This window comes from Pieris napi, chromosome 21 (genome assembly GCF_905475465.1).
Source record: "Pieris napi chromosome 21, ilPieNapi1.2, whole genome shotgun sequence".
Lineage (NCBI taxonomy): Eukaryota > Metazoa > Arthropoda > Insecta > Lepidoptera > Pieridae > Pieris > Pieris napi.
In genome coordinates this window covers 975,062-990,580 of record NC_062254.1, presented here as the reverse complement: position 1 = coordinate 990,580, position 15,519 = coordinate 975,062, and the positions used below count along the sequence as shown (strand labels likewise).

At 36.1% G+C, this 15,519-nt stretch overlaps 1 non-coding gene across 1 annotated transcript; it reads left to right on the top strand.

The window, feature by feature from the left end:
- The first annotated feature begins 13,787 nt into the window (after positions 1–13,787).
- Positions 13,788–13,877, top strand: LOC125060554. The gene has a single exon (XR_007118882.1). It is a non-coding gene; the product is annotated as a U6atac minor spliceosomal RNA (small nuclear RNA).
- Positions 13,878–15,519: the final 1,642 nt, after the last annotated feature.

The following is a 15,519-nucleotide window of genomic DNA, read 5'->3' as shown; positions in this document are numbered from 1 at the left end:
ATGAAAACTAAGGCAAATAGATTATAAGGTCGTTCACTTTAAGCGTCAAAAAAAACCTGAACACAAAAAAAGGTAGATTACAAGTCCTAAATAACTTCTGTAGCTGCATTTAATATAAATAATGTATCTATTGTATATGTCAACTCTGCTTGTTAGACTTTTAACTAGGTGCAAGACATCGTAACTAGCACATCAAAGACCCAATCGATGGCGTGTCGGTCACAAAAGGATGATCATCTACTTACCTATAAAGTAGTTTTAACGAGTTGCTTATCGAGATCAAATCTTTAAACATGGTTAAATAATTTGCTGAAACTGAAATTATTTTAAATTAAGGTATAAGGCACTAAAAAAAAGAACACAAGAACAAAGTGTCTTCCCTTTAATAGAGACTGTAAGTAGTGTTATTGGACACTTTCTTATGTTAAATATCCTTTGTAATAAATTAGGTTAGACTTAAATTACTTATTAGTCTTAAGTTAGGCTAGATTGTAATGTTCCATGATGTCTTAGTAAAGACACATGTATATAAAAATAAAAAAAAAATAAAAAAAGGTATAAGGCACAAGTGGTAGGGATGTGCACCGAAAGGCGGACGACAGAATCCCATGGTCCTCACTGAACTCACAAGGTGGTAAGAGAAAACCCGATAGACCGAGGCTGGGTTGGTGGGATGGAGTTGTCAACCTCGAAACAATAGTTCGAAGTTGGACGCCAGAAGCACGATGGATTACTAAACCCATAAGGGGCTGTAGAGCCATTGATGATGATGGTAAGAGTAAAAGTATACTAATATTGTAAAGAGGAAAGGTTTGATTTTTTGTTTGCTTGAAATGAATAGGCTCCGAAACTACTGGACCGATTTCAAAAAATGTTTCACTGTTGGCAAGCTACACTATTCCCGAGTGACATAGGCTAGGGATGTTTACTAAAACTTGAATAATCTTGAAAAAAAACAATAACTAACCTTAAAATATAAAATATTTAAATAAAAATTAATAAAAATATCCCTCATAAATATATTATATATTCCGTTAGACTAAATTTTGCTCTTTAGGCTGGTGTTAAAATATAATCACAAATCGAAATCAGCATTATTGCGAGCCAAATAATTTTTAAAAGCTCATTCTTAAAGCCATAAAGCTTCTCAAATTTAATTGCCCGCGTAATGACTTGCGATTTATTGATTGATTGAGCTTCTCAACAAGCAATCGTAATTGGTTTTGACGCGGATTAACGGATTTGTAACAAGAAAATATTTACAATATAGATTTGACGCGATAAAATATAATCTCTTTACCGAGATATTACAAATTTATAGGACTTTTATGTTAAAGTTTTTTTATATAGAGCAGATTATTATTATTTTTTCATAGCACAGGGGGCAAACGGGCAGGAAGCACACCTGATGTTAAGTGATACCGCAGCCCATGGACACTCTCAATGCCAGAAGGCAGAGGGCTCGCGAGTGCGTTGCTGGCCTTTTAAGAATTGGTACGCTCTTTTCTTGAAGGACCCTAAGTCGAATTGGTTTGGAAATACTTCAGTGGGCAGCCCATTCCATACAGTGGTGGTGCGTGACAAAAACTGCCTTAAAAAGCCTCAGTTGTCTAGTTCTTACTATAACATACATACCTATAAGTTTATACAACAAAGAACCAAGCGAAAATATGTCTTGATTCCTTTCATTAGTATGTAAGTAAGATACTTATTCGTTGAGCGAGGAAAGCACCAGCTCTGGGTCTTTAGTTAGCGCCTGTGCACTTCAACCCCACGGCACAAGACTCTCTACTACCAAGGGAAAATCAAAATGGAGGAAAGACTTTATTGTCATTTTAAATTATGTACAGTTTTTGTTGCTTCATCATGACTAAGTGTGAGATGAAAGAAATTGATTTTAGCAGTTAGACCTACTATTCTTTTCTATACTGGCCTATCTTTTACTTAGCATCACAAGTTTTAATAGTACAGTAATTCAAGATAACAGTTGAGCATAAACGATCTCGCTTATATCACTGAATGGAGCAAGCTTACCCTACAGCGGCCATAATAGGCAATTACCATCCTAATAGACCATCGAACAGGTAACCGTACATAATTTGCTACTTGATACACCTAACGTCTTGTAAATACTGTGTAGAAATATTAAATTAGCTTCTCTACACCTGCCTCAATGGTTGATGGTAATAAAAATTATATTGAATAGTTTTTTGATGAGTATCTCGGAGCAGCAGAAGCAGTGTTGACCTAGAGGCTTCAGCATGCGACTCTCATCCCTGTTCCGGTTCGATCCCCGGCTGTGCACCAATGACTTTCTTTCTATGTGCGCATTTAACATTCGCTAGAACGGTGAAGGAAAACATCGTGAGGAAACCAGCTTGCCTTAGACCCATAAAAAGTCGAGGGCGTGCGTCAGGCACAGAAGTCTGAAAGTCTGAAGTTTACAGTGCTCATCCGAGATAAAAAAATAAATAAATGGCTATACAAACTTTTTAGGTCTGGGCCTCAGATTTCTGTATCTGTTTCATGATGATTTGTTAATCTAATAGTAGTAGGTTTCTTCTTGCCTATAAAAAAAGCTTAATAAAATATGGGAATTGAGACGAGAATGTTCAACAGCGATTTCGATTGAAATTTTCTATACGCAATCTCAAAGTTGTGACAGAAGCTACAGATATTGATATATGAACTCGAAAGATACTCAAACCTAGGCATCGGTTCTGGCGGCATCAAACCTGAAGGCGCCAGTGGGTCTAGTTCCTCTCTTTCACAAACAGAATCTCACTTGTCCTTGATAGTTTCGGCTGTTTAGAGGAATGTTTTGCATACCAGTCAAGTGCCTGGTTCAACTGGTCGCGGGTCCTCCCTTCAGATAGCTGATGTGGAAATCTTGTAATATGTAAATTTGTTTTATACGCCGGCTTTTTCTCTCGGCCTACACGCTGTCTTCTTTGCTGATGAGTAGGGATGTCTACCTATTCAAATTTAATGACGTGGAATAAGTGATGTATCTGTATCTTATTTTCCATAATAAACGTATTTTATTTTTATTATTTTCATTTAGTGCGATTCTGAACAGCAATCACCATCATTATCACCACAGTGTAATAATAATAAATAAATTACTAATTATAAGTAAAAAAAGTTGAAATAGAATTGAAACAGGTGCTTACAACGCGTAACCAAACGCCATAATTATTATTAATTCGATAATCGGGTCAATCAACCCCTCAACGATAACTGACAGTTAACTTGACGACTTATTTAGAGTTCAAGCAATTGTTAATTTCCTTCAATGGTCTAATGGGCTAAATCCTGCATGTAATTGGTTGATTGCTGGAAAGCATGAGGCCCCTGAGGTGAGCTCCATTTGTTTCTAAACGTTCTTTGTCTTCGGGAATGGGATATTATAAATGTTATAATAATACCATTCGAACCCTCTCAGTGGTTTCCTTGAGGGCATTTAACAGTGGCTTTTGCTTTAAATTTTATTATTGCTTAAACGTAATTTTTAACTCAAACATTACCTGTCCACATCGTATCCCTAACTTTCGTATTAACTACTAACCGACGTGAGACTGATCTTAAATTATCGTGATGCATGTGCACTTTTTTATTTTTCATGTATCCTTTTTTTTAGTTTTTAGTTTTGTTTTTTTGTTCTTGTTTAGTTTTGTTTATTTAAGAAAAAAATTCACAGTGGTTGCCTGGAAGAGATCGCCCGAAAGCGCAGACAAACAGAGTTAATATACGTGAAAGCCTTTAATTACGTGGAATAGTAAAAAAGACAAGTAAAATATGTTTTGTTCAAATCTATTTAATTATAAACCTTTATATAGTAAATAGCGTATTACTCAATTTTGGACGCAAACACAACTTCTAATCAATAATAAATTCCACCAGCCGTTTGGCGTAGTGTAAATGAACGAACAAAAAATGAATGAAAAGTCCTAAAACACAGATATGCTTAAAATATACAAGAAAATATGATTTCACAAATTTTACATACACATACACATCAATTATATTAGGAGGAAAATAAACAAACAACAAAAAAAAACTTAAGCCTCATTAAGAGAGTGATACCCAAAATTATGGTAAGTCAAACATATCAATACTTTCATTAAGGTTAGCAATTAAGTTGTAAGAGCGAGATAGCCTATTCAAAGTAGCAGATAAGCAAGCCGTAGTTACGTATAAAATACATTAGTTCTAGTAACATTAGGATTACAAAGAAAGGAAAATTTAGCAAGAGATTCATTTATATAATTTTAACAAACAAAATATACTCTTATTATAAATGTTCTACAAATTAATTACACTGAAAAAGCCAAACTTCGCCGTAAACAAGCGATTAATCATAGAAGTTATTATCTGTAGACTAAGTTCTGTTGAAAGCGTGTTCAAAGTTACTTAACTGACAGTTGACAATTTTGTAGTTGTGACATTCAACGCCTCGCAACTGACAACTTTGCTTGTATTAGACTAGATTTAAGATTTATTTCACAATTATACAACTATTGCTTGAGGTTAGAAACAAAAAATCTAATTTTAACTTAACTAAAGGTTCAGAGTCGACACTTAGCACTAAGTACGAATCTCGTGGGTCAAATGTTTATTACTTTGTATATATTAAGTGTAGATAGCGTTGGCGTATTGGTATCATTGTACGACTATCATATTTTCTAATGTGGTAGGTTCGAACTCCGGCGGTGCAGCCACTTTCTATCTATGTGGGCATTTAACACTCGTAAGATGAAGGAAAAAATCGGCGTATGTCAGGCGCAGGAAGGCTGAACATCTACTACAGATACAGATACCTGAGGCCCAGACCTAAAAGGTTGAAGAGCGCGGTTTTTTTAAATACATTACGCTATATTTTTATACACTACTACAAGTCGTAAAGAAAAAATTTCGAGCTGTTTATGGTGGATCCGTGATTCGACCAATTACCAAGTATAATACTAATACGCCGCTCTACGCCCTTGACTGGAAGTAAATGTAAATTAACAATATTAATTTAACTTCTTTTTGACGTGTTATTCATAAGTGTACTTGTTTAGCTATATGAATAAAGATATTTTGAGTTCGAGTTTATTTCCATCATACTACCAAAATTCTGGGATAGACCTCAGTAATACGTATATACAACCTATGTCCTTTGTGATTATAATTCTAAGTACAATGGTTTTTTAATCCTGTGGTTTAAAAAAATAACTTGCTCTACCACTATGTGGAACCAGCTGCCCACTGAAGTATTTCGGAACCAATTCAACTAAGGCTACATCAAGAAAAGAGCGTAATCTATTCTTAAAACGCCGGCAACGCTCTCGCAAGCTCTGGCATTGAGTGTACGTATGTGACTCCTGCCCGTTTGCCCCCTGATCCATAAAAAAAAAATATTTACCATCACACACAAAGCTCTATTGCTAAGCTCATCACAACACATTTCTAAACAACTTATTCGTGTAGCTTTAATCGTAAAACAAGTCAGACAGAAGTTAGCAATTAGGTAATTTGTTATCGGCGCATAAATAAGAGTAATAACATCGAGACAAGGCGCCAATTATAACATAACGACAATTCTTATACAACGCAATTTTATCGATAAGTAACGGCGTGTATGACACTTCACTAGCGATAGTGATGTCAAGTGTCAATGTCGATAAACGTGTCCGGCGAACAATCGTGACATTACCATAGAAATGATCTCATTATAAACATGCCGTGTGTAATTAGATTATTTAAAAACGATTTCGATATTGTTCGATGCATTTGGAATGCAAATAGTATTTATTATGGTAAAGTTTTTTAGAGTGCTTGAAGAAACTTGGAACTGAACTACATGATTTATATGATATACTTTGGGGGATTCGTACGTACCAACGTTCGAATCCCTGTGAATAGATATCCATATTTATATTTAACATCATATATTTTTTTTATATAAACTGTCTAAGTAAGGAAATTATTATTTTATTATTTTTCGAGGACCAGTCGGCAAAATGTTAGACGGCCTGACACTAGGTGGACAGACCTGGTGAAGGTGGAGCGAAGGGGTTGGGCCCTTGCCTAGCAGTGGACCTCAACAGGCGTCGAACAAACATACAAAAATAATTTGTAATTTCATCTTTATATTAGATTTCATTTTTAAGTTAAAACCAGACTCGAAAGACCCTATTTTTACGTAACAGGAGGTAAGCAGGCTCACCTAATGTTAAGTGATACCACCGTTCATGGACAGTCATTGCCAGAACGTTCGCAAGTGCGTTGCCGGCCTTTTAAGAATTGGATCGCTCTTTTCTTGAAGTACGCTAAAACTACCTTAAGAAAAGCTCAGTTATGGCACGACCCATGCCCCATAGGTACATCATTAAACAATGTTGTATAAGGCAAATGTGACTGCTTCTTTTACATTTTTTATTGCTTTTTATAGACAGAACAGAATGTTGATTCACCGGGAATTGAACATCCTATACACAAACGCAATTTGTAACCAGAAACTATAATCATTTTGGTACAATGACAGTCCCATAACATATTATTTTAATTATTATGAAAGTGGGATTTTATCAAATCTTTGAACATGATCCTTAATGTATAAGATTACGTTTAGATAAACGTTAATTGAAATAAGACACAAAATTGGTTAATTGGGTTCGTAATAATTTGATTCACTCTTATATTATAAAGAAAGTTTTGTATGTTGGTAATAAACTAAATAACGAATGGAGCAATTTCTCTTTTAGTTAAAATGCTACATTATCCTATTACAAACGATTTTTCAAAATAAATGTCGATACACAACTGAGCGTTTTAAGGCAATTTTTGCCGCGACCACTATGTGGAACCAGCTGCCCACTGAAGTATTTCCGAACCAATTCGACTTTCGGTCCTTCAAAGACCGTACAAATTTCTAAAAGGCTGGCAATTCTTCTAGCAACGTCAGTGTGCATGGGATATCACTTAACATCAGGTGAGCCTCCTGCCCGTTTACCCCCTGTTCCATAAAAAATAATTATTATGAAATATAATACTTATCAAGTGGTAATTTTGAAAAAACAAAATCATCAATCCTGGGTTCGATTCGCGCGGAAATATTATGCTTGAAATTTTTTAAACAGTATGTACCAGTTATAATTAAATGTTTCTGATGCAAAGCTCATGGCAGCATACACAGGTGTGTTGAAGATCGGTGGAACGATGTATAGTAAGGAAGAGAATAATAGATAAAGTAATGAATAGTTAATACACCATTAAGAAGAATAACTAAATCTACTTGGAACTAAACTTAAGTGGGCGAGGCACATGGCAAGAGGAACAGAAAAGTGGAGCAACAAAGTCTGAAACTGGTGGCCAAGGTATAAAAATGCAAAAGAAGAAGACAGTTTAGAAGGTGGATAGACCAGATTGGGGAAACAGAATTGGTACATGTACAGTGGTACATGGCAGAGAGTGGCACAGTGCAGACAGAAATGGCGGGAATTGGAAAAAAACCTTTGCCATATCTAGGAATGAATAAGGTGGTAGAAATAGAAATGTATTTAAATGTAAAGTATCTGAAATAAAAGGCTTTTATTATTTTACTAGCTGACCTGGCAAACGTCGTTTTGCCATGTATATCATTTAAAATAAAAAAATAGGCGTTGATCGTAGAGGGGTAAAATTAGGGGTTCTATGTATTTTTTAATGCTGTATCATAAAAAAAAATTATCTAAAAATTAAAAAATAATAATTTAGGGGTGGACTACCCAATATGCACACAAAATTTCATGAGAATCGGTCAAGCCGTTTCGGAGGAGGTAACTACAAAAACCGCGACACGAGAATTTTATATATTAGATTATTATTATGCATGACTCATAAAAATAAATAAAAATGAAAACTAAATAAATGTTGTCCAATTACAAATACCATTCAAATTCCTATATCAAAAATGATAAAATAAAATCCCATACTGAATACCAATTTAAATTCAATGTTTTCTGGAAACAGACGCATCTCAAATTGTATTCATATTTAAAGCCAGTTTCCATGAATCGTCATTCAGAAACGTTATAAATTGAGTGTTTAGCTGTATTGCAATGACAATTTTAGTTGAGCTACGCGCGATCGTTCTGGCCAACAAATCCCTTTTATTTTATTAGTTGTCATAGGTCAACTTAACTGGACGGTAAATAACTTTCAATGGTTAATATATTGTACTGAACGCATAGTTATTAGAGGCACGTACGTGAGGGCAACGACCTTTAATAATGTTTCTGATATGGCAATCTTTACAATAGAAAATGCTGTTTAGTGCTCATTTGCAAATGATTCATTGATTTTTACTCATTCCCAGTGTTGAATAGTAGAACGTTTTTATTGATCCGGAATATTATCGATAAAGGAAGCACGTGGCGTGAATTTTTGGCAATGATTCTGTTAATATTAATATTTGTTGAACAGGATGTTTGATGAATAATAATATTATGGCCTTCTTATGGAATGTGGAAGCAATATTAAGATACTTTAAAGATATTTTTGACGAAACCGCCAATTAAATAAATTTTCCATTTCTTGATAATGTACTACATATAAATATTGTATACATAGTATATATTACACACCAATATGCCTTCTTCTCAGAAGAAAAAAATTATACAGTATTTCAACATAAGCTATAGATATAGCAGACTTCTTTTTTTTTCATAGACCAAGGGGCAATCTTGCAGGAGGCTCACCTGATGTTAAGTGATACAAAGAGCACCACACAACTCCAGGTCTTCGTGAACATCTGCCTTCGTCAAATCCTTGGACTATTCGAGGGAATCTCTCATTATCATCTATGGGTGCTATGCAAGAAGTGGAAATGGGTGGGCCATATGCTCCAAGTCGCATTGCCAAGCAAGCCCTCGACTGGAATCCTCTAGGCAAAAGGAAATGTGGCCGCCTAAAACCGACCTGGCAACAAAGCATCATTGCAGAGGCAAAGGAAGCGGGCCTGGAGAGAAAATAAGAGAGCCAGGACCGATCAGGTTGGTTTTGTATTCTGAATGCCCCTGCCCCACGTGGGGGCTTTAAGTCAGCAAGTCAGACTCAAGGTGGTGTTAGACACTATTAGAATCTGTGCAGGTGAAGTTGTTTTAGAATGCACGCATTAAAGTTTTTAGTAAGAATTAATTATACTAAAACTTGAGCGGAGTTACGTTCGCGTATTGGGACCTAATCGGAAACACGAATGTTCAAAGAGTATGAATAAAAATTGTACGGAAAATATGGATTCTTGTAAATAAACTATATTATATTTGTGTATATATGTCAGCTATTATGGCTCACATAATGTTGTATTTCAAACTCAAAGTCAAATCATTTATTTCAATTACCCCACTTTTGAAAGTCGAAATTACAAGTCATAAATATTTAAAATAAAATTTCTCTAGTTGCAACTTCCAAGAGGAAGTTTCTAATGGAGAAGAATGAGCGAGAAACTCCATACTTACTCATTTAAAACAGTTTTACAATATTTTATGTGATGCTTGTGCTGTCTCCTATTGTAGGGATGTCCTTAGTTCTTTTATCGTATCCGTGTTCGAGGTGTTTATAATAAAATGTGATACCGATAGTTCTGAGAGGTTCATTTGTATAATTGCTTCAGGTCCATTAGAGTCCCGTTATCTACCTTAACCGGTGACATGCGCATGATTAGTTTACAACCCGACAGCTGATTATAGTTTGAACTATGTCTTATGGGGCTACTTACATCTGCACTATACGGTATGTTAATTGATTTCATTTTAAATAATGTAAATTGTATGAAGTTCCAAATTGCACCAAGACTGTCTCATGTATACTTTTAGTAAATAGAACAAACCTTCTGCCAGTCGACATCAATTTTCAGAACAAGCTTGCTTCACGATTAATTTCTTTACGTGCGAGTGTATTAAATTTTAGTGTTCAGTTTGAGAGTTCTAGGCTAATAATTCTCCTACGTGTAGCAAACTAGGAAATCTAATTATAACTAATATAAAACGTATATGGCGAGAGAACATTGAGGTGTTTGCTATCGTGGCTAATAAATGCACTACTAAGTCAGTTATTAGATAGCCTATCATTTGCCAACATAAAAAATTAGTTAAAAAACTACTTTTATATGCATCGCGTTGCGTGTGTCGTGTTCTAAAACAAGACTGCTATGGCTAAATTTATACAAACCACCGGTTTCTAATGTAACATATTATGATTTTATTATATTATTCTGTAAAATAAATAAATTAAATAATAATAAAAAGTTAGACGAAATATCGAAGTTGAAATGTACTCACTTGTCAATTTAAAGATACAGATAGCTAGCGCGTACATAAAATAATAGTCATTATTACATTTCGTACAATTTTAAAGTATTTATACAGAAAAACTAGCTGACCGGGCAAACGTCGTTTTGCCATGTATATCATTTATAATAAAAAAATAGGGGTTGATCGTAGAGGAGTGAAAGTTAGGGGTTGTATGTATTTTTTAATGTACAACATTATTAACATTACATAAAAAATAAAAACAGAAAAAAATATCTAAAAATAAAAAAAAAATATTTAGGAGTGGACTACCCTTAACATTTAGGGGGATGAAAAATAAATGTTGTCCGATTCTCAGACATACCCAATATGCACACAAAATTTCACGAGAATCGGTCGAGCTGTTTCGGAGGAGTTTAACCACAAACACCGCGACACGAGAATTTTATATATTAGATAGATGACCTGTAGCAATTACGACTACAAAGCACCTTATCACTTTCATTATAGCAAACATAATGTTGTATTCCAAAGTCAAAGTAAAAAAATTTATTTCAATTAGGCCTATTAAAAAGGCACTTTTGAAAGTCAAAATTACAGGTAAAACATATTTAAAAAAAATACGTTAAATCGAGTTTCATATGAAAAAGAATGGCCAAGAAACTACTCTTTTAAAATAGTTTTTACAATATTTTGTATACATTGATTTGATAATTATACATGCTGTTTTAGGATCTTTCTCTGAGTTGGCTCCGGTCTTAACGCGCCTTTTCTGGTACCTGTTCTCGCTTGGCACTGTCCCGAAGTGCTGGAAAACCGCTTCGATACATCCGATCCCTAAAAAAGGCGATCGCTCTGATCCGTCCAACTATCGCCCAATAGCCATAACCTCCTTGTTCTCCAAAATAATGGAATCCATTGTTAACTGCCAGCTCTTGAGGTATCTAGAGGGCCACCAGCTGATTAGCGATTATCAGTACGGCTTTCGTCGTGGTCGTTCGGCTGGTGACCTTCTTGTATACCTTACACATAGATGGGCAGAGGCAATTGAGTCCAAGGGGGAGGCGCTGGCGGTTAGTTTGGACATAGCGAAAGCCTTCGATCGGGTGTGGCACAGAGCACTGCTCTCGAAGCTTCCAGCCTATGGGCTACCCGAGAAATTATGCGATTGGATCTCCAGCTTTCTGGCCGATCGGAGCATCAAGGTCGTCATCGACGGAGCATGCTCCGACCTTAAACCCGTGAACGCGGGGGTCCCACAAGGCTGTGTTCTATCCCCGACCCTGTTTCTTCTGCATATCAATGATATGTTGCAACTTAGCAACATTCATTGCTATGCGGATGACAGCACTGGGGATACTTTTTACACTGGCCGGGCAGGTATTTCTCGGGCAGTTGTCGATGAGTACCGGAACAAACTTGTGTCTGAAGTCGAAACTCTTCTACGTGGAGTCTCAGACTGGGGCAGACTAAACCTAGTCCAATTTAACCCCAAGAAGACACAAGTTTGCGCGTTTTCCGCTAAAAAAACACCCTTTGTCACTACTCCTCTTTTCGAAAACACTCTTCTTAAAGCCACAGCCAGCATTGGAATACTTGGCATTGACATATCGAACGACGTTCAGTTTCGCGGTCACTTGGAGGGAAAGGCTAAATTAGCCTCCAAAAAGCTTGGTGTGCTCAGCAAGGCGAGACGGTACTTCACTCCGGGCCACCGCATGCAACTATATAAAGCGCAAATTCGGCCCCACATGGAGTACTGCTCTCACCTCTGGGCGGGGGCTCCCCAGTACCAGCTCCTTCCACTTGACCGTATTCAACGCAGAGCGGTTCGAATCGTCGACGACCAATCCCTTTCCGAGCGGCTTGATCCTTTGGCGTTGCGTAGAGATGTGGGGTCTCTCTGCATCTTCTACCGCATTTACCATGGAGAGTGTTCAGAGGAGTTGTTCGGATTAATACCTGCAGCTGAGTTTCGTCATCGGACGTCGAGGCAGAGTACGAAATTCCACCCGTATCACCTCGACGTCCGCCGTTCCACAACTGAGCGTATTTCAAGGCAGTTTTTGCCGCGCACCACCACTTTGTGGAACCAGCTGCCCATTGAGGTATTTCCGAACCAATTCGACTTAGGGTCCTTCAAGAAAAGAGCGTACCGATTCCTGAAAGGCCGGCAACGCACTCGCGAGCCCTCTGGCATTGAGAGTGTCCATGGGCGGCGGTATCACTTAACATCAGGTGAGCCTCCTGCCCGTTTGCCCCCTGTTTTATAAAAAAAAAAAAAAACACGACTGTCATAAAGCAGTCGAAAAGTTCAGAGTTAGCTTAACTTGTAGTACTATTGTTAAAATATACGTTTTTCTATACGCACGATTATCTACGTTTGAATGTATGTAGCCTCTACAGTGACACGCATGACATGGTAACGAGTTGACGAGAGATTAAACTTTGACTGTGCGTGGATGTCAAAGCAATCTCATGTTTGCTATTTACATACATTTTCTTGTTAAACTTTCCTCGGGCCAACATGGCTATTGAAGTGAAGTCATGGCAGTGAAGTTGCTTAAAATATTGTCTATTAACCGTTGCTAGACGTAGATTGAATAATACAAAACACTTGCAATCGGCTATGTGATTGTAGGGGTCTATGTATACCTCACATTTTGTATTACGACAGTGTGTAGCGTACAATTGGTAGCGCCGGTCGTTCTTCCCGCGGGCAATAAAATATTATCTACTGATTATGTTTAATTTCCTACACACTCCTTAACTAGGTGACCGCAAACCGCGCACTCCTAACTGATCTTAGCAGTGATCCCATGGACTCAAGTGAGTGCATTTAATAAAAAAATATTAAATGCTATCCATATTATAAGGCAACAACGGAAGTACTGCCTTGCGATTCTGTAACTTACTTTTCGAACTCTCACAGCGGTTTTCGCAGCGGCGGTCGCGCTCAAATCAGTCGCGAAGCGGTCATTTTGCGATTTGGCATTCTGATAAACAATAAACTACAAGCTCCCTCCTTATCAGAGTGAGAGAGTTCGAAGAGTGAGTTACAGAATTGCAAGGCTGTTCTTACATCTGGAAAGCTTCCACATGATAACACATATAGAATCTTTACAATATTTTGTTTTCAACTATACCTTCTGCAAGTTTACTTCTGATCCTTCTGTCGATTGCTATATATCTGTAACAATACCTCACAGGTAAACGAAAATCATCAGCAGATCAAATGACGCAAATGGAATTGGATAGGCCATACACTCCGAAGGGATCCCAATCATATCTTCAAGCTGGCGCTTGATTGGAATCCGCAAGGAAAGCAGAAGCGTGGCCGTCCCAAGCAAATCTGGCGCCGTACAGTTGAGCGTTGATAGACTTGGAGCGAGGTGATATACGAGGCTCAAGACTGAATGCGATGAAGACTCACTGTGGCCCGTCCACAGTAGGGGTTATAGGACATTAAAAGAAAACAAACGAAAATCTTAGGTAGCTTTAAAAGACCGCCAATTGTCTTTTAAAAGAAGAAACAGATAGCACTCCCTTTGACAAGGATGGTACACATAAAATGGTTAAGGCACAACTTGACCACATTTTTTGACCACATTTGCTGAACTGCCTTTAGTTTTAGGATATCTTGGAGCTTGCTGTCCGAATTAACAATGCGTTAACAAGTACACGTATTATAAATAAAAATATACAAGTGGTAATTTAAGGCTTTGACTGTTTACATAATATTTAGATTACAAACATTCTATTAAGAGATACACGTCAATAAATTATCTGAATTAAAGCCAATTTATTTGCGCTTTTCATTCAGGAAACAACCAATGGAATTAATAATTAATGGTCGTATTCATAACGGAATGAATGGATATAGTGAATTAGTTGCTGTTTCTGGTGTCCTAATAGAGTTTATTAATCGAGTATTGGCCATGTTTTGATTATAGAATAAACCATTGAGTTCAAATGAATGCGATATTACCAATATATATCTACTATTATATATTGGATACTTAAATTACATCGAATCAGTTAGTAATGTATATTTGATTATTACACGAATGATGTTAGAATGATAATTGTTAGTTTTTGGTGATTAGTTTTCTGTACCGCATATAAATTTTGTAGTATGAGCCATATGCACGAGAATAATTCACAGCTGGGATTGAAAAAATCATTTTGTAATACAATTCATAAATAAGTCCAATAATTTTAATTTGGAAATTTAAATTGTAAAGCGGAAAGTCGGATCATGTTAAATATTGACGAAATACTGTCACACAGAAGGTAGTGCCAGGTTCCCTAAAAGGCTTTACGGTAGACCGTTAGCTTGAAGTGAAAGATCAGCTGCTGAACAGTAAAAGATGGAAAATTAATAAATTGGTCAATAGGACTCTGGAGCGGGACTGTTTCATTTTTATTTTGTTTTAAATTGGTGCTTTCATTAACAAGGTTAAATTATTGTATATATATTACCGAATTTCGTGGATAACATTATGTTAATGTTAATTTTTGTATTTTTTTATAGTCTTTTTATGGTCGTTGAAGTACATTAAATAAAACATTTAATGGAAAGCGTGAATTTATTAAATTATTTACATATTTTCATTTTTAATATTATTACGATAAATTTATTACATAAAAAGCATGTGTTTGGTAATTATTAAAATAAATGCGCGTTTATGTTAAAAATTAATTAAATATGTATCTCCTTTCAGAAGAACGCGTTTTAGCCAAAACCCACGATATCCATTTGATAAACGAGCTAAGTCTGGATATCCATAGGTTTCCATCACACTTCGAAACCAATTTTAGTTTTTATAATGTTTTTTATGTTTGTTGTACCAATGTATCAGTATGCCGAACGTTGGCTTAAATAAATAAACAAATATATTTCAAATAATAATACTACGCAGATATAAACTACTTCCAAATGGCACGATAATCAATCGAAACGGAATTCAAAGAAAAGTTTATTGAACAGTGATCCACTTTCCGATACAAGTTTAATTAGAGTTGTTTTGTTAATAGGGGCTATCGTTAGAAGTTTGTTTCTACAATTGTATTTAGGTTATTGTTGAACGAAACAAAGTTTTCGGTGTTATTTTAGAATTGTGGAATTGCCTAGATGTTTATTGATTGTATTAACCTTGCATCATAAGAATTACCTTTAAAATATTGCTCAGCGCAAAACTAGAAGGCTGGACCAATTTCAGTATTTTAAATTTATCCCTTGAAC